General features: G+C 29.0%; 1 long non-coding RNA gene across 4 annotated transcripts in view; it reads right to left on the minus strand.

Moving 5' to 3' along the window:
• Positions 1 to 26,192, minus strand: part of LOC111675835 — a 144,298-nt gene that overhangs the window by 58,186 nt on the left and 59,920 nt on the right. For all 4 annotated transcript variants that reach the window (XR_006940383.1, XR_006940382.1, XR_006940381.1 and 1 more), the window contains exons 2-3: positions 16,284 to 16,418; positions 1,405 to 1,527 (exon numbers count right to left, since the gene is read on the minus strand). This is a non-coding gene — a long non-coding RNA (uncharacterized LOC111675835). The remainder of the gene's footprint in view (positions 1 to 1,404; positions 1,528 to 16,283; positions 16,419 to 26,192) is intronic.

Below are 26,192 nucleotides of genomic sequence, written 5' to 3' on the forward strand. Positions count from 1 at the left end.
GACTATAGACTAGACTATAGACTAGACTATAGACTAGACTATAGACTAGACTATAGACTAGACTATAGACTAGACTATAGACTAGATTATAGACTAGACTATAGATTATACTATAGACAATATTATAGACTAAACTAAAGACTATGCTATAAACAAGATTATAGACTTGACTACAGTGTAAACTATAGAATAGACTATGGACTAGACAATAGTCCAGACTATAGACTATAATCAAGACTACTCTATACACTAGACTATAAATTATATTATAGACTGGACTATAGAATAGATTATAGACTTGGTTATAGACTAGATTATAGAGTAGACTATAGAATAGACTATTTTGCAGACTAGACTATAAAATTGACTGTATATACTGGACTATAGAGTGGACTGTGCTATACCGGGCTTAAGACTAGACTATAGATTATACTAGTTTTCAAAAAAGAAAATACCTTGTTTTTGTTAAATTTTAATAAATACAGAATATCACTTTTGTTTTGTTATATAATCAAAATTTGATTCGAAGTAAAAATTATAACAGATTTTGACCTTTTTTGGCTTCTGGTAAAGTCTGGGGTTTTCAAGGCAAATATTCAAAATTAGGTTTGTTGTTTTTTAGTTATATACAAAAGTTAGTGATTTTGAAAACTATTTTGTGGATTTGAAGTAGAATGTATTGAAGACATAGTATAGCAATGACATCAACCGTTTTAGTACTGTTTAGTAAAGCCACCAACCATAAAAGTACTGTATATTTAAAAAAATTTAGTACGTTACAATTACAACTGAAAATGAAGTGAAGAAATTGTTTGAGTAATTTATAAGAAAAAATAATTTTGAAATGATTTTGTAAAAAGAAATAAAAACAAAAATTTTGAAAAAATTAAATCTAATAAGATGTCTGCAGTTTAGATCTAGTTATGAATGAAAATTTATAGACATTGTGACAACTTCATTTATAGTTCTCCTCACATTTTTTTTCCGCTCAAAGTCGCTGGCTTCAAAACTTTTCTTTATACGCCAAAGACAACCGCGAATTAACAACTTAACAAGTTCTTTGTTTATTTTTTAAATTGTAAATTATTCTTTTTCAACTCAAATTCTAGTATTTGCCTTTCATTTGAACAGCAAAAAAAAAAAAAAATACAACTTGAAAACCAAAAAGTTACAATACAAGTTGTTGTGACTTAAATACGCGAAACAAAAAGTTTTGTCACTGTTTCGTTAGTCATTAGGGAGCTGTTTAAAAAAAGGATGAAAAACTGTAGGCACAATAATGTATCTATTGCTAAGAGAACTTCGTTAGATGTTTAAATCTCAAACAGTAAGAAAGATAACGCTCAATTACCTTCTTCAAGTTAAAAATATTTTGCTTGGAAAAGGAATTTAACTTTCACTCACCTGTTTTGTTGAAGTGGAAGTGAAGTCATCATTATTGTCTTTTGTTTGTTTCACAGCCATTGTTTCCGTTATTTTTCTATTTGTGGGAAGCCATTAAATGCAATTATTTCGAAGCCCTCTTTTCTGCAAAACAAAAAAACAACAATTTATTTACATTTTAAATGGCTTTTGTTTGTTACAAAGAAAGTAAAACAAATAGAAAATAGAAAAAATCCTTTTGTAAAATTTTCTTTTCTATAATGAATAAGGTATGAGTTTCAAGGGAGGTTAGGGATAACGAAATCTTTAAAAAGGTGTTAAAATAAAAGATTTTTAATAAATAACGTAATAAAAATTTACTCTACATATTTAGAATTCACTCCCTCTTCCAACTTAGAAGAGTTTTAAGTTTGTAAGTAATATAATTGCCAATAATGAGCAATTTACTGTTCTTCGAACATGATCACCAAATAAGATGACTTTAGAAACTTTAAGACTATCTAAAATGCTTAGGACCTAGGTCTTCTGAGTACAAGCCTCTCTCGTTTATTATACCTCTGCCTGAGTATCAATATATGTAAACTTTTATCATGATCTGGACTGTCGGCTGTATGCTTTAGAACACAAGTGCGTTTTGGGGATATTAAATTGTTAATAAATGTTAAGGGATCAACGAACTTTGTAAAATATTCCAAATACTTCTTTCTCGCACAAAAACTTATCGGCACAAGAACATGGAGTAAGATATCATGTACTTGATTATCTAAAGTATTGAAAGTAGACGCACTAGGATCATTTGTACGAAAACATTGTATTGAAACATATAGTTTTCTCAAAGCCTTGACTAACATGGACTAAGATATCATGTACTGGACTATCTAAAGTACCTATTGAAAGTAGACGCACTAAGATAAATTCTCAAATGCATTCTCATCCTGTTCAAAACTCTATCGATCACGAGGGCATTCGATGGAATTAAATTGCTAAAATATGATCGATTAAAACCAGATCTTAACTGGTTTAAGAACATTTAAACTACTCTGGCCCTATCTAGACTAAGATATCTTAGTACAAGTCTCTTTAATGATCTGGTCACTCTTAAGGATGCGTCTCCAACGAATTTTTAAAATAAAAAATCTCCCAAATTAGTTAGAGATTATTTTAAAGACCTCCAAGCAAGCGGTGCTTACTAAAGCTCGAGCTAACATAGGAGATCAAAAGCGATCGATAAACATGCTATCTAACATAGAAGCTCTAGAGCAATCGATAAAATTTTTCAGAATAAATCGAATTCAAATTCTTTAACGAAATTAATTAAAATCAACGATCATCAAAAATTCTGATCAAATAAAGCCATTTTGCATTAAAAAAGTAATATTTTAAAATTCTCACTATCCAGCAAACAAATAACTTCCAAAGAAGCGAAAAAGAAGTAGAATTTACTCAATGGAAGTGCTGAAAAAGACCTAAAGAAGTGATGATTATAACACAGGTTATTTTGATCAAATTAAATCATTTTGCATCAAAAATATTAAATTCTGAGATTCTAATTACCCATAAAAAAGAACTTCGAAAGAAGCGAAAAAGAAGTAGAATTTACTCCAAGGAAGAGCTGAAAAAGACCTGAAGAAGTGATGATTTTAACACAGGCTTGTTATAGTAGGGATTTTACATTCCAAATTCACTACTTCTGAAGTGATTCTTAAGATGTCATTTGTATGTTATTCTCATGGAAGTTATTTTGGAAGTGAAATTGTAATTTAATGATTTATTCCCTATAATTGCAATTACAACTCATTCTATAGTTTCAAATCATTTGCATCTGATGTTTTGTGGTTTTGAGTTAAGTGCAAATCAATTTTCAACACTTTTAATGTGTGAGGACAAACAGCAGTGTGCCTGCTTGAGTACGCTGCCATTGAGATGCTGTTGACAGCATAAAATTGAAATGTCCAGTTGCATCCAACTGTGAAAATAAGTTGGATAATTTTCAGGAAATAATTTGAAATCCACAAAAAAGAAAAAAACACAAAGTATAGAGTTTAGTATTTGAATGGCTAAAATGTTGTATGTGACTAAAAGTGACTGGATGTGATGCTGCTGTTGGCGTACAGCTAATAGAAAACCAGATAATATTAAGTCAGTAGATGTTTGCTATTTTGGTTGCTATTGCTATACAAATGTATAAATTTGTTAGTTGTTACTACATGGGAAGAATTTTACATATGAAAAATTTTTAGAATTTGTCATACTTTGCTCCCATTACACCTTCATACAACTATGTTCAAGATCTAGCGATTCGCGATTTTATCATTTAAATGGAAACATCACAAAAGTTTTCTTTTCATTATTCCCTTTTGAAAATATTTTACTTGACATACGACAAATATTTGTGGCTGTGGTTTTCCACAATTTGTTATTCTTCATTTATTTTGTCTTCAGTTGAATTTAATTGCAAGTACTTTGCTGTAACAACGACAAAAAGTTTTGAAAAATTTCAAACAATTTATCATGTCATGAGACAAACAAAAGCCTAAGTAGAATATCATACTAATGTTTAGTGTTTAACAAGATTTTCTAACTTGTATTTAAATTTTTGTTCTTAAGGGAGTTTGCCTTCCGTTTCCTAAGCTTGTTGCTGTTCCAACATATAATTTTCTGTGGCAACATGTTTTTTGTTTGTATGAATTTAAATTTCTTGTGTAATAATGTAAACTGGAAGCGTAGATGTAGTAGTATTTACACCGTTAATCGTTGACCATTTATCATATTTAATGAAATATTTTCCAACCCCACATTCAACAGCAACATATTCATATCGCTGATGTTGCGGTTGTCATCATTAAAAGGGGTGTTTTTTTCTCGTATTCGATTTCTTTTTTGCAAAATGCAATTTTTACGCCGCTCAATGTCACGTGACGCACGTGCGTAATTAAATTGATGCATTTCCATAATTCTGGTTCGTATTGTGCTACAAAATGTTGCCAATAATAATGTGGCATCTGTGGAGATTTAAAATTGGAAGAAATATTTTTTTTATTTATTTTGAATTCATTGCATTTATCTTGAAGTGTTATTAATCATGGCATTAAATGAGGTTTTTAATCAAGGAAAATCAGTCTACATTGGTTTCTTTTATATCATTTTTTAAAAATTATGATAAAACATGGATACTTGTTTAGTTCTTAATTTTTCTAGATTCTGTTTAGTTAAGGTTTAGTTCTAGCTCAGTTCTAGTTCTGTTTTAGTTCAGTTCTAGTTCAGTTCTAGTTCACTTGTAGTTCAGTTCTAGTTCAGTTATAGTTCAGTTCTAGTTCTAGTTCAGTTCTAGTTCAGTTCTAGTTCAGTTCTAGTTCAGTTCTAGTTCAGTTCTAGTTCAGTTCTAGTTCAGTTCTAGTTCAGTCCTGGTTCAGTTTTAGTTCAGTTCTAGTTCAGTTCTAGTTCAGTTCAGGTTCAGTTTAGTTTGGTTGATATTTTAAAAACTTCAACCAAAGACCTTCAAGACAATAGATGACTTTGATTTAAATCAATTTTCTCAGCAAAACATACTGACTTTATCTTCGTCTGGGATTTTTTTTCGTAAATCTCAGTAAGTCCTTTAAATGTTGGTCATTTTTATTTATTTCATAAACTGTTTTATTGATATTTGTTATTTTGTCTAATGTTTGCTAATGACAGTGTATAAAACATCATGTCACATTAAACTCATACAAATACTCACACAACAAATCAATGTGAACATAAAAGGGATATAGACTGAGGGACAAAGGATATAGATAATAAAGGAAACAAATAGAAATGAATGTCAGTCGGTAATAAAAATAAATGTGGTTGAGAGAATCGTTGTCTTTCTGTCATTTATTAAGGATTACAAGCAACTACAACAGGAGTAGCAATAATAATAGAAAAATAAAAAGACTATATGTATGAAATCTAAACGAATTATTAGAAAAAATATTGACATTATAAATGGGTCATTTGAAGAAAAAAACATAGCTTTGTTATCCTTTTTTACCTTTTCATCATCAAGAATGGAGATCATAAAACTGTTTCCACGTTATTAGGAGCTTTTATGATATCGACTAGAGGTTAAAGTTTAAGTAGAACGTCGAGGTTAATTCATTCAATTTACAAAAGTTAACAGATATCATAAACAAGAAATTATATTCGACATAAGCAGGATAAGCTGAAAATCTAGTTCAGTTCTAGTTCAGTTCTAGTTCAGTTCCAATTCAGTTCTAGTTCAGTTCTAGTTCAGTTCTAGTTCAGTTCTAGTTCAGTTCTAGTTCAGTTCTAGTTCAGTTCTAGTTCAGTTCTAGTTCAGTTCTAGTTCAGTTCTAGTTCAGTTCTAGTTCAGTTCTAGTTCAGTTCTAGTTCAGTTCTAGTTCAGTTCTAGTTCAGTTCTAGTTCAGTTCTAGTTCAGTTCTAGTTCAGTTCTAGTTCATTCAAATCGTTCCAGTTTAGTTCTGGTTAAATTCTCATCATTAGAGACACAATTTAATTTTATTAAATTAATTATTGACTTTTTAAACAGCTTTAATATTGATCAATATTTTTATAAAGCTTCATATATTTTTACATCATTCTACATCCTCACTTCTACTCCCCCTCAAAGAAATACTCTTGATTACACCATATTAATCCTGCCATACACACAGTCTCCATATCTGAACTACTGTTATTTATTCCTTCAGCTCTACATAAATTTTACTAATGAGAAAATAAATATGAAACCCTTAATTTAAAATATTAAGAGAGGGAGTTGAATAGTCCTTGAAGATTAATTAATCGTCTGCCTCATGTAAATATCTATGGTCATCATACGGAATCGCACTTACACACGCAACCACACAGATAATGGATGCGGGAATTTTTTTGTTTTGTAACATTTATGTGGGGTTAGTTATTTAACTCATTAGATTAGGTAGAGGTAGTATCAGTACTGGCTGCTGCTACACTTATTAGCTCACTCAAATGGAAGTTTGAAAATGGATTTTAAACACACACACACACATACAAAAATATTTAACCCATGTCGCCTTATCTCACAGATTTAGTAAAAATAATTAATGACCTCGTTTTTGCCACTGTGTTTGGCCGTTGGCTCATGTAGATACATATAGACAAACGCATAACCCCATAGTGCTTACACACAAATATTTAAATAATCGTTAGTTGCCAAACTCTTTTAAAATGATTGTGGGTGTTTTGGATGTGTAACTAAAATGTTCATTAAATCCATATTGTGGACTCTCTCTATTTCTCTATTGTTGCTGTAAATGTATGAGTATGAACCAAATGTATGTTGGATTTAAAAAACCATTAAAAATCGTTTATTTCGATTTCATTTAATCTTGTCTCTGCTCTTTTGTGGTCATTTGGCTCTGTTTGCCTTGCCCGAACGCCTGTTCATACAAGAAATGTTTGTTGTTGTTTTGAATTTTTTTTATTTGAAATTTTTGTGTGTTTGGATTTTGATCATTAAATCAAATGAAATAAAAACGTTTATAAATTACATTTAATCCTGGAAATTCCTATAAAATGCATTGTATTGGCAAAAATAAACCTCATTGCATTATTGGCCATATTTTGTTGGATGAAAGGAAATGGGAATGTAAATTCATGTATTTAAACTAATGTAGATTTTTTGCGGCATATGTAAATTTTTTTGCACTTTTTTCTAGTTTAATTTGTTTGTTAAATTTCGCATAGAACATTAGGCAAGAACAGTAGTTAAAAATGAACTTTTTCGGAAATATTAAAAATCCTTCAAGTAGTTAGTTTAAATTTATTTAAATTTTTCATTAGAACATTTATGGAAAATTTAAATTTCCAGATCTTAATTTCATTGTTACTATTTTGCTTTATTTTTTAAACCACTGTTCATCATATTGCTGTAATTATGGATAAACAAATCTATTCCAAAGGCAAATAGGTTTTCACAGCGTTTAGTCGAGAAGTGTATGTACTAATGATATGTTCTTTATATAACCCAGCGAATTATTTCTTGTCTGATCTACACGCAGAGAAAAAACATGGTTGTGGTAACCATGTTCTAAGAGCAACATATTATGGTTAAAATTATGACTGTAGTCTAAATATATTATGGTTATTGTAACAATTTTAAAATATCATATTATGATTAAAATCAGCTAAACCTTTTTATCATAATATTTTTTATTTACTATAATATTTTTTATTTACCTTAATATTGTTTGTTATACATGACTATATTATGATCCAATGTGATCAAAATATAGTTAAAAATATAATATAATAAAAATAATAAATATATAAATATCAGTACAATTACAGTTTCTAAAAAAGTAAAAACCTTCATTACTCAAACCGATTTACAAATTTCAATTTGATTCCCAAAAACATAACTACATTATTTTACACAAAATACTTATACATATAATGTTATAAACCAAATGAGAACTATTTCAACTCATTTTATTGTCGCTTTAAACAATACACACAAAATAATATGTGTGAGGTGCGTGGCTAAAGTTGTTTTGTTGTTGTAGCAACAGACATAGAACAACAAAACATATAATGGTTATTTATAACAACATAACATATAATGGTTATACAACATATAGCAACAGAACATATAATGGTTATCAATAAGATGAAATATTTGTTAGTAACATAATATGTTTTAGTCGTTACCATTACTTAGTTATTGAAAAAATAATTATTTTTCAGTGAATCATACCCAAATTTATAATTGCCATGAACATAAAAATGATTATAGTAACAACAATATTGTTTAAATAGAATTAAAATAACAATTATATGTTTTTGATACCAATATATTGTTACAGTGAACATCGTTTAGTTATAGTAACCATGTCGAACTATGTTTTTTCTCTGCGTGTATACACCAATTTGTGAAGCTTTTTATATTCTGAGAATAAGATTACAGAGCTATAACCGCTAGACTAAAAAAAGGTTTATCCAAACTGGAGACAACACTCAGGCGTTTCAAAGTTTATTTTCACGTTTCAGATTTTCAGATTTCGATAACGAATTGCTGAAATGTTGACAACATTGCATTGTCAACAATTGTTAATTGTTGTCAATAGTGAGCTTACCACGTTTGTTAACATTTAGACAACGGATGAGTATAAAACATAGATTTCGACAAATAATTGTTGCAATGTTGATAACGTTGCGTTTTCAACATTACATAGTGTTGTCGTACGTGTGAATATGCTTTGACAACGGATGTTATTTAAATATTATAAACACCTTGGTGTCAATTTAGTTCCAGGCGTATTGTCGGATCCGGAAAACCTTTTTTTAAATTATGCATTTATTTTGAGTATATCCGGTTTGATATAATCTCTCCATACTTGAGTTAAGATAAAAATAAGAACGATTTAATTGAATTAATTACAAAACGTGCTTGATTTAAGCTCGATTCGTATCTGATTTCAACATAGATTTTCATTCAACATATAGTTAAAGTCTGGTAAAAATTTAAAGTTTAATATTGCAGAAAAATCAATAAGTTCTACAGGTTTTCATTCTCTTAGTACTCTGAATGTTTAATTTTATGTTTCTAATATTATAGAAAATTGAAAAAAGTATATTTTTAAGAAGAAAAATCAACCCTTATTCTTTTTTAATCTGGGCTCTAGATCCCTAATTTTAAAGCACCTTTTAAATAAGAAAAAAGTAATAAGAAAAATGTACCTTTTAAAGAAAGAAATTTTCCTTTTTATAGGTGCTTATTTACTCCCAGCCTCTAGATGTTAAAGTTTTTGTTTCCAGGTTCAATATAGTAGAAAGTACAAAAAGTACTTTTTATAGAACGAAAATTCACCAAAAGTCGCCTTTTGTAGGTCTTCTAGAAGTATCGTATCGATGATGACAAATTCTAAGAAAAATCATTGAATAAGAACTAGTTGTAGAACCGTTCCTAAAACGGTTATTGACTTAATAAGGCTTACTCAAAACCAGTTCCGAAGATGACCATTTGAAACAAAAATCACGAGAACAGGCTTAACAAAATGAGTTCAAGAACTAGTTTTTGTACCTTACATCACTTTAGTGGGGAGGGTATATTAGATATGTGCTGATGTTTCTAACCTATTGTAATATTGATTTCACCTTAAAGTATACCAATCGGTGCAGAATCATTTTCTCAATCTATTTACCTATGTCCGTCCGTCCGTTTTTCCGCCCGTCCGTCTGTCTGTCTGACCGTCCATGCAAACCTTGTAATCAAACTACAGGTCGCATCATTCATAGTTTGATGGAACTCGACACACGTACCCTTAGGATTATGGAAAATTTTTTTATGATTTGAAATAGAAAGTCCTCAAAAGTATATATTGAAAATTGGATCTCTAAGATATTTTGGCTTTTAAGAAAATTGTTTACAACGAACAGATGGACATTGCATTATCAATTCCGTTATCGATTCCAACATTAAAGTATCGAAAACTTTTAAATTGAATGCAACAAATCAGCAAAACATTTTGCTGAGTTATTATGTAGTCTGGATTTTTATAAATTATGACCGCAAAGCAACAATTAAACTAATCACACACTAGGATTCAAATGTGATTCGCCTATGGACGTCTAACATTTGTAACCAAAAACTGAACATTAATCTTTAAAAGAGGGAATGAGGCTAAACAAACTGTTATGATTTTAAATTTAGTCTATGATGCATGATTAAAACCACAAAGAAATGTTTAGGTTTTAATTTTGAAAAAAAAATGTTTTTCATACGCACTGTGGTCCAGTTAAAAACTAAACAAAATTAAATGGGCAAAATGCAAATATTATGTTTTGTTGGTTTTTCTAATTAAATTTGACATCATAAATAGCGGCTAACTATGGTTGGTGTAAAACAAAAAAAAAAACAACATTTAACTTAATTGTTATAGTTTTAAATAAATAAAAATATATAAATTACATTTTAGTTTTTACTCCCTTCTTCTTTTTTTCTAGTTAAATAATTCTTAAATATTGATAACATTGTTATTTTACACATACATGTGTGTGTGTATGAGAAAATATCCTTTTTTAAAAATGATTAATGATGTGTAAGTTGTAATATTCCTTTATTCACTTTCCTGTTTAATTCACATTCACACTGACAGATATTAACCATTAACAGCATAATAATCGTGTGAAGAATTGTGTGTGTGTGTGTTATTGTTGTTGTATTTTACCTTATCTTGTATTTATTTACTCTCCCGTAATGCGAGCACAATGATGTCAGTGAAGCATAAAACCCCAAGACTTAAACTACTTCTGTAGTGGCAAAGAATCTCCCAAATGTTAAAAAAGACCAGTTGCCAGAGCTTTGAAAGAATCCAAATCAGGGGTTTGTGTCAAAATTTACAATAACATGAAGAGGACAAAAAATAGCACTTTGCGAAAGACAAAAAATAGCACTTTGCGAAAGTGATATACAAGGTTTATATAATACAGACCGGTAAAGTATACAGAGACCAAAGTATACTTTTCTAAAGGACTAACTTCCGCTGAATAACATGTGGGATTTGAGATACCGTGTCCTGAAGTTTGAAAAAAAAAAACACAATTTTCGGTCTTTTTAATAATTACTCGAAAAACTATTATAGAGTTTTAATTAAAGATTTCATAGTTTCACAGCTCTGTTCCAGGACATCCTCATGTATTTATTATCGTTAAATAAATATGCTTCATATGTGTAGCTTAAGTATTTGTTTGTATCCTTGATTCCATTTCTAGCCAACGATAACCATGTAAAACTTCATTCTTATTCATGTTTGCCAAAAAAAAGAATTAATGTCTTTATGAGCCATAAATAACCTAAAATAAACCTTAAGAAACACATGAAAATTTGTGGGAATTTATAGGGCGACACAGATACTCTTTTGTATCGTGAATATAACGCTCGTTTAATCATAAATTTTATCGCTTTCGTAAATGTACTTATGTATGTATGTGTATTTAAAGCCAGTTAAACTGACATTAATGTCATATTTAGTGTACAATTGTGTGGTTGTGTTTAAATTTATAAATTGCGCCTTTGACGTAAATAAAAAGGAACAGGTATTTGTAAGACATGATGTAGATATGATGAAAAACAGGCCGATTTAAAAGTATCTAATTTTTTATATCCATCATCAAAAAAGTTTTTATCATTTCGTTTGTAGCACCTCGAAATATTCATCTGAGATTTTCACTGATTTTATATTGATGTAGCTTGGTATTGAAAATGGACAATATCGGTTCCACCTAGCCCCCAAAAGGTCCCCTTAGAAAGTGATTTTAACGCTCATAACTGGTATAATGTTTAGCGCTAATATTCTGCACAAGCTTGCCTTATAAGAACCTTAATCTTTTTGTAAACATTTAGAAAGATCGGCTTATATTTGACCCTAAACCTCATATAAGGTCCCCATAAAAAAGTGACTCAAACGCTCATGCCTCTCTCTGACAGAATCTAATATAGCGATAAAATTCGACATGAATATATTTTATTGAAACCATAATATATTTATCAAATTTTGTAAGATTCAGTCGATTATTCATCCAATTGCCTTTTTAGGCCCCCTTATAAAAAATGACTTCAACTAGGGTGTACTAAATTCTATGAGTATCGGTCCACAACTGACCCTAACCCCCATATATAGTCCCCTTAAGAAAATGACTTTAACGCTCATTACTTGCTTAAAAAGGCGGCAGAACGATGAAATTCAACATAAACAATATTTGTAGAAACTAAAATCATTGTAGAAAATTGTACAAGTATCGATCCATAATTGACTTTAACTCCCCTATAAGGTCCCTTTCAGAAATTATGCGTTAATTATTAAAACCTCAACTATATAAGTACAGTGATGAAATTCAATATAAACAATATTTGTATAAACTAAAATCGTTTTAGAAAAATTGACGAGGATCGAGCCATAATTGACCTAAACTCCATATAAGGTCCCGTTGACATTAACGCACAATACTGACTTAAAAATACAAGAACAGCGATGAAATTCGACATAAATAAGTTTTGTATGAGCCAAAGTCGTTCTACAAAATGTTACGAGGATCGTGTAATAATTGATCTTATAAATGAAAAACTTGTTTCGGAAATGATTTGATGGAGGGTATATAAGATTCGGCATAGCCGAATATAAAGCTACGTTTAGACCTATCAAACATTTGATAAAAAAGACGTAACCACTAATTTTTGCAAATTTATTTATGATTCTGCATGATTTTTGTAATTGCAAATATTGTCGAAACAAATAATAAAGACGTTCTGAACTGATTTCGTCAAAGATATATTATGTTTGTGCAAATAAATATATATTGTAAGGAAATCAAAATGTAGATTTTTTAGGGGTCACGTCATTTTCGTCAAATATTTGTTAGGTGTGAACGTAGCTTAACATTCTCACCTGTTTTATGAATAAAATGTATTTGTAATGTTTGAGTTTGTTTGTATTTTCGTTTAAAGTCTATAAACAGCCAAACGGATGGACCGATTTGGTAAAAGTTTCTTCCTATAGTCTGAAAGAAGCAACATTTAATTTTACAATTTAAAATGGGCAAGGTGCCACTCCTATATACAAAATTCGTATATTTGAGAAACTTCAAGAGCTAGAATTCTACACTTTGCGCTGAAAAATGGGCGTACAGGCTTTAGAGGGCGTGGTATCTCCCCTATTAGTCAAATACTAAAATTCTTTTGTTTGGGAAATTATAACAGATAGAGTTCTCAAATTTTCTCCCGTCAAAATTGACATCCATGAAAAAAAATGAAAAAAGTGTGCAGCATTAGTGGGCGTGGCTAAAGTGGTTAAATATTAGTCTACTAACTTAAGTATCAATATACATTATTATTGGAAAAATGGGCTGTCTAGAATCAGTGGGCGTAGGGTCACTCATATTAATAAAATACTAAAATTTGTATAACGGAAAACTGAGGCATTGATATGATTAATTAGAAAGAGAAAGATGGGCGAAGTACTAAATGTAGTGGCCAAGGCATATCGCATAAAAATATGATACTTAAAAACTTTAATTGGGAAAAGTATAACATTTTTTACAAGTAACTTTAATTTAGTATTAAACGATTTTGGTAGAAAACTTAAAACACATTTAAACTGAAAAGCAAGCCTATTTTGTATTCAAAAATATTTTCCCTTAATGAGCCTTGTTTAAGTCGATAAGCATTGATAAAATAAAAAGCTTAATAACAAAATACATATTGTAATTTCGCCAATAAAATTTGCAAATCCTTTTTAAAATTATCCATAAAATGTCTGTATACAAGTATTTATGTCTATGCCAAGCTAACTAACACTTGAAGGCGTATCATCTGCCTAGTAAAACATTTAAAACATCAAGGAAGCAGCAACATTTACCACCAGCGAAAAAGAGTTAAAAGTCAAAAGCCTGCAGGGATTTATTTGAAAATAAATAAAAACGCGTACATTGAATAGCAAATGCTATACAGCAAGAATGTTTAAGGATACAGGATAAACAAATATAACAAAGAAAAAAGGGTTGTTTGACTTTAGCTTAAGACAATTGTTGGAAAAAAACGTATAAATAAAAGAAATATAATCAAAAATAAAACGTTTTATACAAAAGAATGTGTTGAGTTTTTCCTTTTTATTTTTTTTCTTTAAAGCTTGAAAAAAAGGGCTGGGATTATTTAAAATTATAGCGTTGAAATTTTTGCATTTATAATGCAAAAAGTTAAAAAAAAAAAGAAATCTAACTCGTTACTTTTAAGAATTCTCAGCACGTTTATTTATTTTGTATAATATGCAGTTGTTGTGCTTTTTAAGTTGCGCTAATACCCTATAGTAAGTAGTGGCAGAAGTTTTGGTAAAATTTTTAAATCGTTTAACTCTTTCCAGTAAGCGGGTCACCGGTGTCATAAGTTTTTTTTTATAATTTTTCTTGATTTAGAGCGTAATTTTGAATTCACCGTTACAGTAAATTATCATTTTCAAAGAAAACTAAGTTAGTTCTTATGCTAAAATCCTCGCCTCCGGTAGGTTAGTGGTTAGTGTTCTAGACTGGTAGACCGGAGGTGGTGGGTTCGATTCCCATCTGAGGCGCTGGTTAAGGTGCGCACAGCAGGCGCGATACAGGCTTGGGTGTATTTCTTCGGATTTGATGTATATATGTACATCCTCCTTTCGAGCTATCTACGTTAATACACTGATTAATATCCTGCGATATCCTTCAAAAACAATTTTTCCAATTTTCATAAAAAAATGAACAAATACGCTAAAAAAGGTGTAGTCAAGTCTATATTGTAGAAAATTTAAAATCCTTAAAAATTAGTTAAAAGTTGCACACTGTAAAATTTTTCGAAAGTACCATAAAATACCACTTATCGATTATCTATTTAATAAAAAATTGTTCAATGTTATGGAAAATTTAGTTTATATAAAGAAAAACTACTAAAAAGTTCCATTTACTCAGATATATGAGAATCTATACTAAATCTATACATTTCTAGATTTAGTATTATTCTTTGAGGGCAAGAAAATGTACCACAAGAAACCTTTTTAAAGAATCTCATTCAAAGTGCGCAAATGTACCTATAATATCAAGTTTATAATGATATTATTTCGGTGTAAAAAGTATCATTTAAGGGCAACAAATGCTCGTATGGTTCTCTGTAAAATAGTCACATTAAAACAGCGAAAAAGTACCAAAAATCTTACCCTTCTCTCCTTATTTCATAAGTTTTGGTTTAGCAATATATGAAATTCAAAAAAATTATAACTTCTTATTTCGTCGGGAACCTTCATGTTAAATTTTATAAAGCAAATTAAAAAAAGTACCATTTGAGGTACGAAAACTTGTCCCCTCTTACTAATAAGCTTAAAAATTTTGAAAAAAAGTACTATTTAAGTAATCAAAAAGTTTCCTCATTTTTATTTTATCAGATCCCTGTAGGTTTCTAGAAAAAGATTGTAAGATTCAAAAAATGCAATTATAACGTTTAAAAAGTGTAATAAACTCTTCCTTTCTCACCTAGAAACAGACTTTTTCGTGGATTGAGTTTTCAAAGTATTCCTTGATGAAATGTGTATATCACATATAAAACTAAAGGGATTAAAATCTGCCTTATGTTTGAAAAAAGTAGCAAAGTTCTAATGACAACAATGCGTTATCAAAATTACAGCGGTTGTTATACAAATGATAACTGGATTTTACTAAAATTTATACAATTTCGTTTTCTAATTGTATCAATCTCGGTACTTTTCTATTAGTAAACAGTTTTTTTAATGACATACAACGCTACAACGATACGACAGCAATTGTGAATTGGACAAATATTTTTTTAAAATACACTCTAAAGGGTACATAAGATTCGGCACAGCTGCATAAAGCTTTCTTACTAGATTATTGCTCCTTAAGTATAAATTTTAAATTTGCAACACGCTTCCTTTTTCTTAACAGCTAATGTTCAATTTAAATTGTATATAGATTTGTTATTGTTGATTGCATCATTAGATATGAAATCAAGCAGAAGTTACATGATTTTAAAAGAAAGCAAAAAAAAAATTAAAGAAATAAGTGTAAAAAAACCAAACGTGCGTTAGACGAAATGATATCCATCGATACTTGCTGTATTGGGATTATAGTCCATCAATGCTACAAACTATATAACAATAAACCGCAAACGGACACATAGACAGATACAAGAAAAGCTATTTTCCCTTTTTTTAGAATTTTATGGGGTTTTAAAATTTTTTATATTATTCTACTTGTACTTTTTAGCGTTTTTATTATGGCAGTTTTACGTGTTAACAACAACTTAACAACACATAACAAATAAATGGTTGCAAAACGAAAGGGGTGGAGGGTGTTTATATATTGTTAAAAATATGGCAAAAGAAACATTATTATAAATTTACCTTTTGAAAAGTTAAATATAAAATTGTTCCTTTACCAAAGCTAATTTTTCTGCACTCTTTATCCTTGAGTTAATTCTAAAGCATTTTATGCCTGTCAAGCATGCATGCCTGTTCATGTTCATGCATGGTCTCCTGCTGCAAATAAACAAACAAACATAATAAATAAAACAATATCCTTTTAAATAAACATTGTATGTCAATTAAAGTTTTTAATTAAATTAAAATTTATGTTTAATATTGTTATTAATTTTAATTCTATTTAAACAATTTTCGTGTATTTTAAATAATGTTTATACACTTCAAAAAAAGAATTGTATGACTTTTCTTAAAACATGTATTAAATTGAAGTTTTTTAAATTCAATTTAAGCTGATCTATAAATACATTATTTTGAGAATTTTTGATTTGCTTAATGTCAAGAAAAATATTCTTGATTTAAGAATAAAAAATTTTCAATTAATCCCCAGAACTTGATTTAAGCTTTATTTGTACTTGATTTTAGAATTTTGAATATTTCCGTAAAAACGTAAAAAAGTCAAATTTACGTTTACCTTAAACTTATTTAAGTTGAATGTATCACTACATTTTATACGAACAAATTTAACAATTATGTAAACAAATAGAGGGCTTTGGTGGGCGTGGCACCTCACACAAAAAGAAATCTGAGAAAAATAACAAGTAAAATTTTTAAGGAGCAACTTTAGTATCATTATTAATATTTAATACAAATTGGGTGGACAAAAAATAGTAGGCGTGGCTCCTCCCTCATAAGTAAAGTATATCTGCGCAACTATTGTAGCTAGATTCCTTAAATTTTGTCCAAACAACTTTTACAACTATGTGAACATTTGGGTAATCTATGGATAGATAAATAATATGGGACGTGGCACCATTAATACGAAAAAGCAAATATATATCTGGAAAACCAATAGAGCTGAAATTCTTAAATCGATTTTAACCTTGAAAATTTTTACCTGTATACAAAGAGAAAAACACCTGGTATCAAATTAACACTAAAGTGTTTATAGTTTTTCAGTAGCATTGTATGTACGGGAAGTTCTCAAATCAGCAAATAAAAAATACACGACGTTTTCAAATCAACAAAAAAAAATACTCAGAAAAAATAAAACGAAGTACTTCTAAAAGAATAACATTTAGCACCTCTTCTAAAGTAGCACTAAGTGAATTTGTTTACCTTCTGCGGAAGTGATGTTTTTTTTGATGCTTCCAAGAAAGCGAAAAGAATCCAATTTTGTTTAAAATTGTAAGTATATTTCTATTGTAATGAAAGAACATAAAAATTACATCGTGAGAATACTTTTAGAAGTAGTGAAGTTGGAATCAAATATAAAGAACATTCCTCCTATGACAAGCCTGAGTTAAAATCTTTACTTTTTCAGGTTTTTTTCAGTACTTTCATTGAGTAAATTCTACTTCTTTTTCGCTTCCGAGGAAGTTCTTTTTTTCTGGGTATTAATGTGTTGTCAAAGTGACAACACTATGCTGTCAAATAGAACGTTACATTGTGATAACGATTTTTTTTCGATGACACAACGATGCATTGCTAAAATTACACAAAACGTAATTAAAATGACAACAATTTGTTTTTACAATGACAACGATGCATTGTGAAAATTACAACGGAAGTTATCACAACATAATAAAAATTATATACACATCCATTATCTAAACGTGGTAAACTTACTTTACTGTATCGATTTCGGTATATTTCTACCGGGGTTTCCCCTCTGTGTAGTGGTCGCCCAAGGTTTAAAATACTAGCACTAACGGACAGACGCATAAACGAACTGACGGATGGACATAGTTTTATCTACTAAGGATGAAAGTCCACTGAAATTACGTAAGCGATATTTTCTTTCTGTGTAGCACATAAAAACCTATCAGACTGGACTATAAAGTCAATTTTAAATTAACGATAATGCAATGAACACACATACACACGCAGTTTGTGGAAGCTTATTAAATATTTTTTTTGGTGGCATACAACCAGCTAAATAAATATTGACACTCTGGCATTCAGTTGTTCATTTATGAACAGTAAAGCTGAGATTTAATGAAAATTAAAAAATAAAATATTTGTTTGGCAAAATATGCGAAGATATACTCATGCACTCACTCATCCATTCACTTTTATTCCTCATAATGAATAATATAAAGCAAAATTATGCAAATAAACACAATGTGGTGACACACATACATTTGCAATTTATTCTGCTATAAATAATATTATGCATATTGCTAACCATGCCCTCTCCCTCTCACCATCATTGACAACAACAACACTACTACTTTCATTTTTAATACCAACAGTATGCATCACTTTAATATGCTGGCAGGTATACAACACTGTTTGCATGTCTGTTTTGTTTGTATTTTGTGCGTATTTTTATGCGGATACGGAAATCCAATGTGTGCGCGATTTTGTCTAGTAAACAAACACGTTTGTGGCCAGAAAATTAACGCCTCTATGTGACCAGAAAAACACATACATTCATGCAATTTAATCAATATTGTAGTGTGTGCGTTTTTTTTTGAAATAATTACTATAGTTTATGCTTCAACAATTGACAATTGTTTAAGTGGCAAATATTTGAAAAAATAATAATATTATTAATTTGCATAAAATAATTTTTTTGGACTTTTTACAAACTAAACGTTTAAGATTATACAAAAAATATTAACAATTGGAAAATATGTATAATTTTTAAATTTAGATTATTTGAAAAAAATCATTTAAAAAATTAATTTCAAACAAGTTTTTAAAACATAATTGTTGTAAAATGAAAATTAAAAATATTTTTAATAAAATCTTTTGTCAAGCATATAAACACCCTTGAAAAATAAACCACCAGCATTTTACAAAAATGAAAAGAAATAATGTACAAAAACTATTCAGTAACTATTGTTACATTTTTTATTATTTCCTTTCAAATAAAAAATATTCCTTAAAATTCCTAACAAGATTAACTTACAAAATAGTTGTCATAACAATAATCATACAAACAAGGAAAATATTCATATTAAAATGCCAACATACCTACATGTGCAAAGGCAATAAAAACGACTTGGTCTAAACAACACATGTCAGTGTAGTGACCAAATTGTAAAAACTGCCCAAAGGACATTATCTATCAACAAAACATTTATATTAAAATGTTTTTTTTTTTTTTGTACATACTTTAGATACCTATTTATAAGGAATGATTTGATTGTGTCATTTTTTTTTTTTTTTTTTTTGACCAATCATATGAGTAAGTGAATTTTAAAGAATCTTTACAAATCTTCATAGAAACTCTAATCTAGCATAAAGAAAATTTGTTAAAAATCTTTATGAAAATTTAAACAAAAATTAAATTCAACACATGTGTCATTTAGATTTGAGTGTTCATAACTATAGAGAATGTATTTATTTCAATTTAACTTTATTTGACAAAGGAAAGAACTTAAAGGAAGAAACACTTTCATCTTTAATTTAGAAATGAAATTTTGAAAAGACATGAAGTATTTAAATATTATATTTAAACACTTAGTTTCATATTTATACATGTATATACAAACGAATGTATGTGTGTATATATATGTATGGATGCATGCTTTTGACAGGGTATGAGTATGTGAACAATAAGTCAATAACTGCCTTGAAGGTTTTTATTCCTTTCATTTATAAAAGTTTTTCAAAATAATTCTTTCATTTGTTTCATTTACGAGGGAGTATGATGTTCTCTAGTAAAGTTTGTTTTTTTTTAAAAGCTGAAGAACATGTTTCTTCAATTTACCACTTAAGCCAAAGGCAAAGTCAATTGTTATGATTATCACACATATTTTTCGATAGAAATGTAGGGAAATACGTGTTAAGAGTTTCAAGATTTTCTTGGAGAAGGATTATATTGCAGGAATAAATTTGTATCTTTGTAATCAAGTATCGCGACTTTTTATGAATATTAGAACTAGTATCAAACTGGGTCTACAGAACCCAATTGGGAACAAGTGTGCTAGTATCAGTCTAGAACTAATGGTAGTAGTAATTTTTCAAACACACTCAGTGTTAATTTGAGCATTATGATAATATAGGAAAGTTTACAGTTGGGAACTAGTACTGGTGATTTTGGTACTAGTTAAATACTAGTTTGGTACTAGTTCCATTTCCTGCAGGGTATCTATCTATCTATCTATCTATCTATCTATCTATCTATCTATCTATCTATCTATCTATCTATCTATCTATCTATCTATCTATCTATCTATCTATCTATCTATCTATCTATCTATCTATCTATCTATCTATCTATCTATCTATCTATCTATCTATCTATCTATCTATCTATCTATTTTCAATAACCCAGTATCTGCAAACCCTTTTTTCATCCATACCAAACCAATATACATACATACATCTTTCTTAAAAGGACCAAAATAAAGGATTAAAACATAGACTTTAGTACTGTATAATTCCTTCAACTTCTTCATTCATAAATATTTAACGAATTCAACAGCGAAGAGTGTTTCTCAATGTTAAAGAAAAACACAAGATAAAATGATGCCATTAATGAATCATTTAACAAAAACCAAACCAGCGAAAGTTAAATACAAGGCAAAAAAGGGCAAAAGTTATAATCCAACTCAAGATGAAAATAATTGTCTTAAGGAAAAGTGTTAGCAAATAGAAGTACTTAATGATTTTTTTCTTTATTGTTCTATATTGATTCAATAGTACTAAGTAACATTTTGAATTTGAACAATGAGTATAAAAAAATTGTTATTAATTTTAAGTATTGTGGGAAATTTGATAGATTAATAGCAACTGTATGAGAGATTTTTATGTGATATTCTTTTTTTGTTTTTATTAATATTTAATTATTTATGTTCACTTTTTTAGTTTTTAAATTAAAAACTTTGAATTAAAATGAAATTTACAGTTGAATAGTAACAATGGAATACTAATAGGAAATTTGCTAGTTTAAAATTTGTTAAGTAATAAATTTCAAAATATTAAGTTTCAATTGGAAAAAGTACAATGTACTACGACTTAATAGGACTATTTTATTTGTAGGAGAGAGAGGAAAAAAATAATGTACTTATTTTCATAGAAATCCATTTAAATTTCGATTAATTAAATTAATTTTGTTTCTTCGAAATGGAATTTTCTAGCGGCATGTAAATATTTTAATAATAATTAAAATACTATTTAACAATTCTATAAAAAATCAAATACATTTAATAAACCATAATCATATTAACAATAAAATATTCATGCTCAAATAACAACATACAGTTATAAAAATATATAATTATAAACGAGTGGAAATTTGCATATCAATAATTTCATATTTTCAATTGTTTATTAAATATGTTTGTTTAAATGTACAAATATAAATGTGTATATTTATTAAATAATCATAAATTCAAAACTTGTCATAAACACAAACTCCATAGTCAGGAATTTTTAAAAACACTCATCTATGAACAGAGAAACCATTCACACATCATTTCATTTTTCTCTACGTTAGATAAAATTGTGTAATAATTAACGTCATCATTACTATCATCATCGTTATTATTGTTTTAATAATGACCAATGTCTACTTCACACTTACTCTCTATATTGGATTATGGATTATTGTTATTATTATTGGCATTTTTAGTTAAGAGTAGCAGTAATTTAATCTGTAGAATAATGTGTATTTAAAAACATAATGGCCAATACACATTTAATTGGCAATTTATAATTTAAATGACCTTAATTAATTCAAATTCCACAATATTTACATTTCATCTATATATGATAGTGTCAGACCATAATAATCACTTTAATACAAATTTAATACTTTCAATACTTGTTAGTTATATCTATGGACATTTGACAAATGCCACTTATCTTAATATACGACAATTTTTGTAGTCATCGTATCAAAATAAAGGCGGATATTTCTGTCTAGTCGGGGTAATCTTTGCCTTCCAGAGTTCTTGTAACATTTACTCTTTTCAATATAAGCAGATTTGTCAAGATTCCACAGGTATACATAAACTGTTAAAACCACGCGTTCAACACGTCTGTCTAAAAAAGTAGAATCAATACAAGTTACAAGCACCAAAGCGTAGGATACACAAAAAGCGTAGAATGCTTAAAGTAGATCTACTTTCTACTTTTGCAAGCGTCATAAGCGGCGCACAAATATGTCAGCTGATTTTGACAAGTTTTTATTCACCCCTACAGAGAAACAAGCCGAAACGGCTCAAATCGGCGGCGGCTGGCTGCCGGTAATTTTTTTCAAGTCGCGCCGCCGCCGTCTTCTTTCGGCTCAAAAGCTAAGCCGTCTTAAACGTTGCCGCTGTTGAAGATTGGTATAACAAATGTATTTCGGAAAATAAATTCAACAATTTGAAAGGAGTTGCCACTTTTTTAAATTATTATTGCAAATTGAAAAGTGTTTGCCACACAATATAAAAATTGTGAAAACTACTATAAATGTTCATTTTTCTGCAGAAAAAACTTATATAGAGACAGGACTATTTTACAGAGATTTTTCAATATAATAAACGCTTATAAGGTCAATTTCTGAAGAAAAGTTTAAATTGTGCTGACAATTTAGCCGCCGCCGATATTTTCTATAATAAGCCGCCGCCGCCAACCTAAAATGATTGCGCCGCCGCAGCCGATCATTTTACATCGGCTTGTATCTCTGCACCCCTATCGCCAATAGAAGTAAACATTATGTTCCCTTGAAATTTTCATTTCCCTCAAAGGGAAAATTACTATCGTGAACTTGTTGTGAACAATTCATTCACAATAGTTGATTATGTATGGAACAGCTGTTCAATGTTTACAAAATTCCATCAAGAAATTTCACAACAGGGGAATTTTTTCAACATATTTCATATTTCAATTGAAATGATGATTGGCGACAGGGGAAATCTTTTCGCGAAAAAAGTTAGTGAACGAAAAAAGTGAAAAGGCTACATATTTCAATTTAAATGATTGGCGATAGGGGTGATTATATTTGTATATGCACCCTATCTATATTTAGATTCACCACTATCGCCAATCATAATTTCACGTGAAATATATTTCCTTTTTTACTAGCTTTTTTATCGTGAAAAACTTTTTGTGTTGTGAAATTTCTTGATGGAATTTTATAGACATTGAAGAGCTGTTCCAAAATCAACTATTGTGAATGAATTGTTCAAAACAAGTTTATGATAGTAATGTTCCCTCGAGGGAAATGAAAATTTCAAGAGAACAAAATTTTCACTTCTATTGGCGATAGGGGTGATTATATATTCTACAAGAGGACTTATTTTGGTTTAAAGGGTAAATATGGTCCTATCCTTTACATCACATTGAAGTGTTATTCGTTTTTATAAGCGAATTTTTCCTTTGAAGTCATCTTCTGAAGTTGCATTTGTATGGAAGCTACAGTCCAATGACTCTTGATCTTTACAAACGTCGGCAGTTTAACTCTCATAAAACTACTTAGTTTAAAAAGATGTACTAGAACATTTAACATGAGTTATATGTGCCTACATTTTATTAAATTATCTTGGTAATTGTTACCCCTAGCGTGTTCACAAGCTTTACATGGACACAAAGACAGACGGACATAACTAAATCGAACTAAGAAAGTGATTCACAAATGCATTATACCCTCCGCACTATAGTGAGGTTAAGAAGGTCATGTTTTAAGGTTTTACATTTCATTCAAAGCAAAGCAATATAATTAAATCCTTGTTTTCAAGAAAGCTCTTTTCTGTACTTGATATAAAACTGTAATGACTTATTGAACTCCTTATTTTAAAGCGAGCGTTGTAAATATAAACTTCATATGACATAATGAGTTTCAATGGTAATATTGTAAAAAAATATTAATATCATGAGCTTTTCTATATCTTGTCGAAGATGATCACTAATAAATCAGTAAGAATTATTATAACACTTTATTAAGAAGATGTTACTGAAGGACTTTTACGTAATCGGAACGATGTGGAAAGTATTTTTAAAGATGTGTATTTACATGATATGATATAATCTAATACTTTGGAAAATATTTTTAAATTTTCATAATGTGTATTGTAGGTAATGTAGATATCTCATACATTACTTTGTAATGTTCTTGGGAAACATAACTTTTGGAATACGATTTGTAAGCATCTGTCTATGTACGTCTAATAAGGAATTAGTTGCGTAAGTACAATCTGTTATTTTTTGGTTATCGTCGAACAAAAATATATATTTTTTCACCCAAAAAGTAAGCACTTACACTACACATATTACTTGTCTACTTACCGGGTAAGCAAAGATTTTGTTGTGTAGTGCAAATGAAATCAATTGAAAAACGAACATTTTACAATAAGTATATATATGATTCGATTGAATTTATCAGGCTTTATCTAAATAATATACATAGATCTGTAAAAATGTCTTCTAATATTATTTTATAAAATAAAGAGAAGTTACTTTTTTGTCTAATATAATTTTTGAATTTGTGTTCTTTTTTTAAACTAAAAAAAAAATCATTCTAAAGGACTCAGGTGATACAAACGAAATAAAACTGCACTTTGTAAACAATTTTTAAGAAATTGATTTCTTTGTTTTGTTCAATCAAGTGAGTGGTTAATAAACTTTATTTAACGAAGTTTTTAAGAAACAAAAATCATAATTCAAAAACTAAAACTTTAAGAAAAACATATTCATAAAGAAAAAAAAACAAAGAGTAAAAAAAAGAAAAAGGATCTATGAAAAAAAAACAAATAAATTCAATTATCCTTAACAAACTTTTGGTCATAACCCCAAATAGAGAGAGAAAAAACAGAAAACAAATAAAGTGTCATAACAGCATTAAATAATTCATAAGAGAAATTAAGATATTGCCACACAGACACTTAGTTATTTGAATGTGTGAGTATAAAATACTTAAAACATTAGTAGAGGAAGAGTCCTTTTTCTGGACATTTATATTAATATGTAGTTAGTTCATTTAAAGCAAAAACGACAACCCACAGCTCATAAAGCAATTATCTGCATGTGGTCACTTGTCTTAATGGTTCAGGAAATTAGGCAACACACAAGTATTTAAACAAGGACATTGCATACTTATACATACATATGTTTGTATAATTTCAAGGATGTGTAGACTTAAACATGCTTAAAATATATTTATAAATATTAATTTGCCAGGCTAAAGCAGACATTATGATATGTCCTGTTTTGAAATTTTTATATGTAATGAAAATTTGTTAGAAAATTATACGAAATTCAAGAAGGAAAGATTTCAGTCGCTTTTATGGTTAAAATATCCTTTCTTTTCTAAACTAAGCCGAACGATAACTATTTTCACTTCTATGCGACTTCAAAAACAAGATTAAACATGATCAGATCTTTAATCTTGACTAGGATCCATTACACAGTCGAGATATGTTTCTATAGTCAAGATTAGATTGGACAATAAAGTGCAGACTATACTCTAGAGCATATTTTAATTTATAGTCTATAGACTAAATTCTAGTTTTTACTTCTAGTTTACTCTCGAAACCATAGGCTAGTCTAAAATCAAAACATTAGTTCAATTTTTGATAAAGTTCAGCTCAAATTCGTATCTATAGTCAAAATTATAATCTTAAGTAGATCGAAAACAACATTTTAATCCAGTCCATAATCTAGACTAGGGTTCTATAGTTGAATCGAAAAGTCGACTTTTAGACTTTTTGCATTTAGTTAAACTTTTTGCATTTTATGAAAAGTAAATATTTCGGCTTTTTGCCTTTTTTGATTTAAAAAAGTCCACTTTTAAACTTTTCGACTTGTATTATTTTAAAAATAGTCGACTTTTCCGATGTTTTTCGAATTCGAATTTTCGACTCTTTGACTATTTTTAACTTTTCCCGACTTTTCGAC

The sequence above is a fragment of the Lucilia cuprina genome, chromosome 3 (assembly GCF_022045245.1).
Source record: "Lucilia cuprina isolate Lc7/37 chromosome 3, ASM2204524v1, whole genome shotgun sequence".
NCBI classification, from domain to species: Eukaryota; Metazoa; Arthropoda; class Insecta; order Diptera; family Calliphoridae; genus Lucilia; species Lucilia cuprina.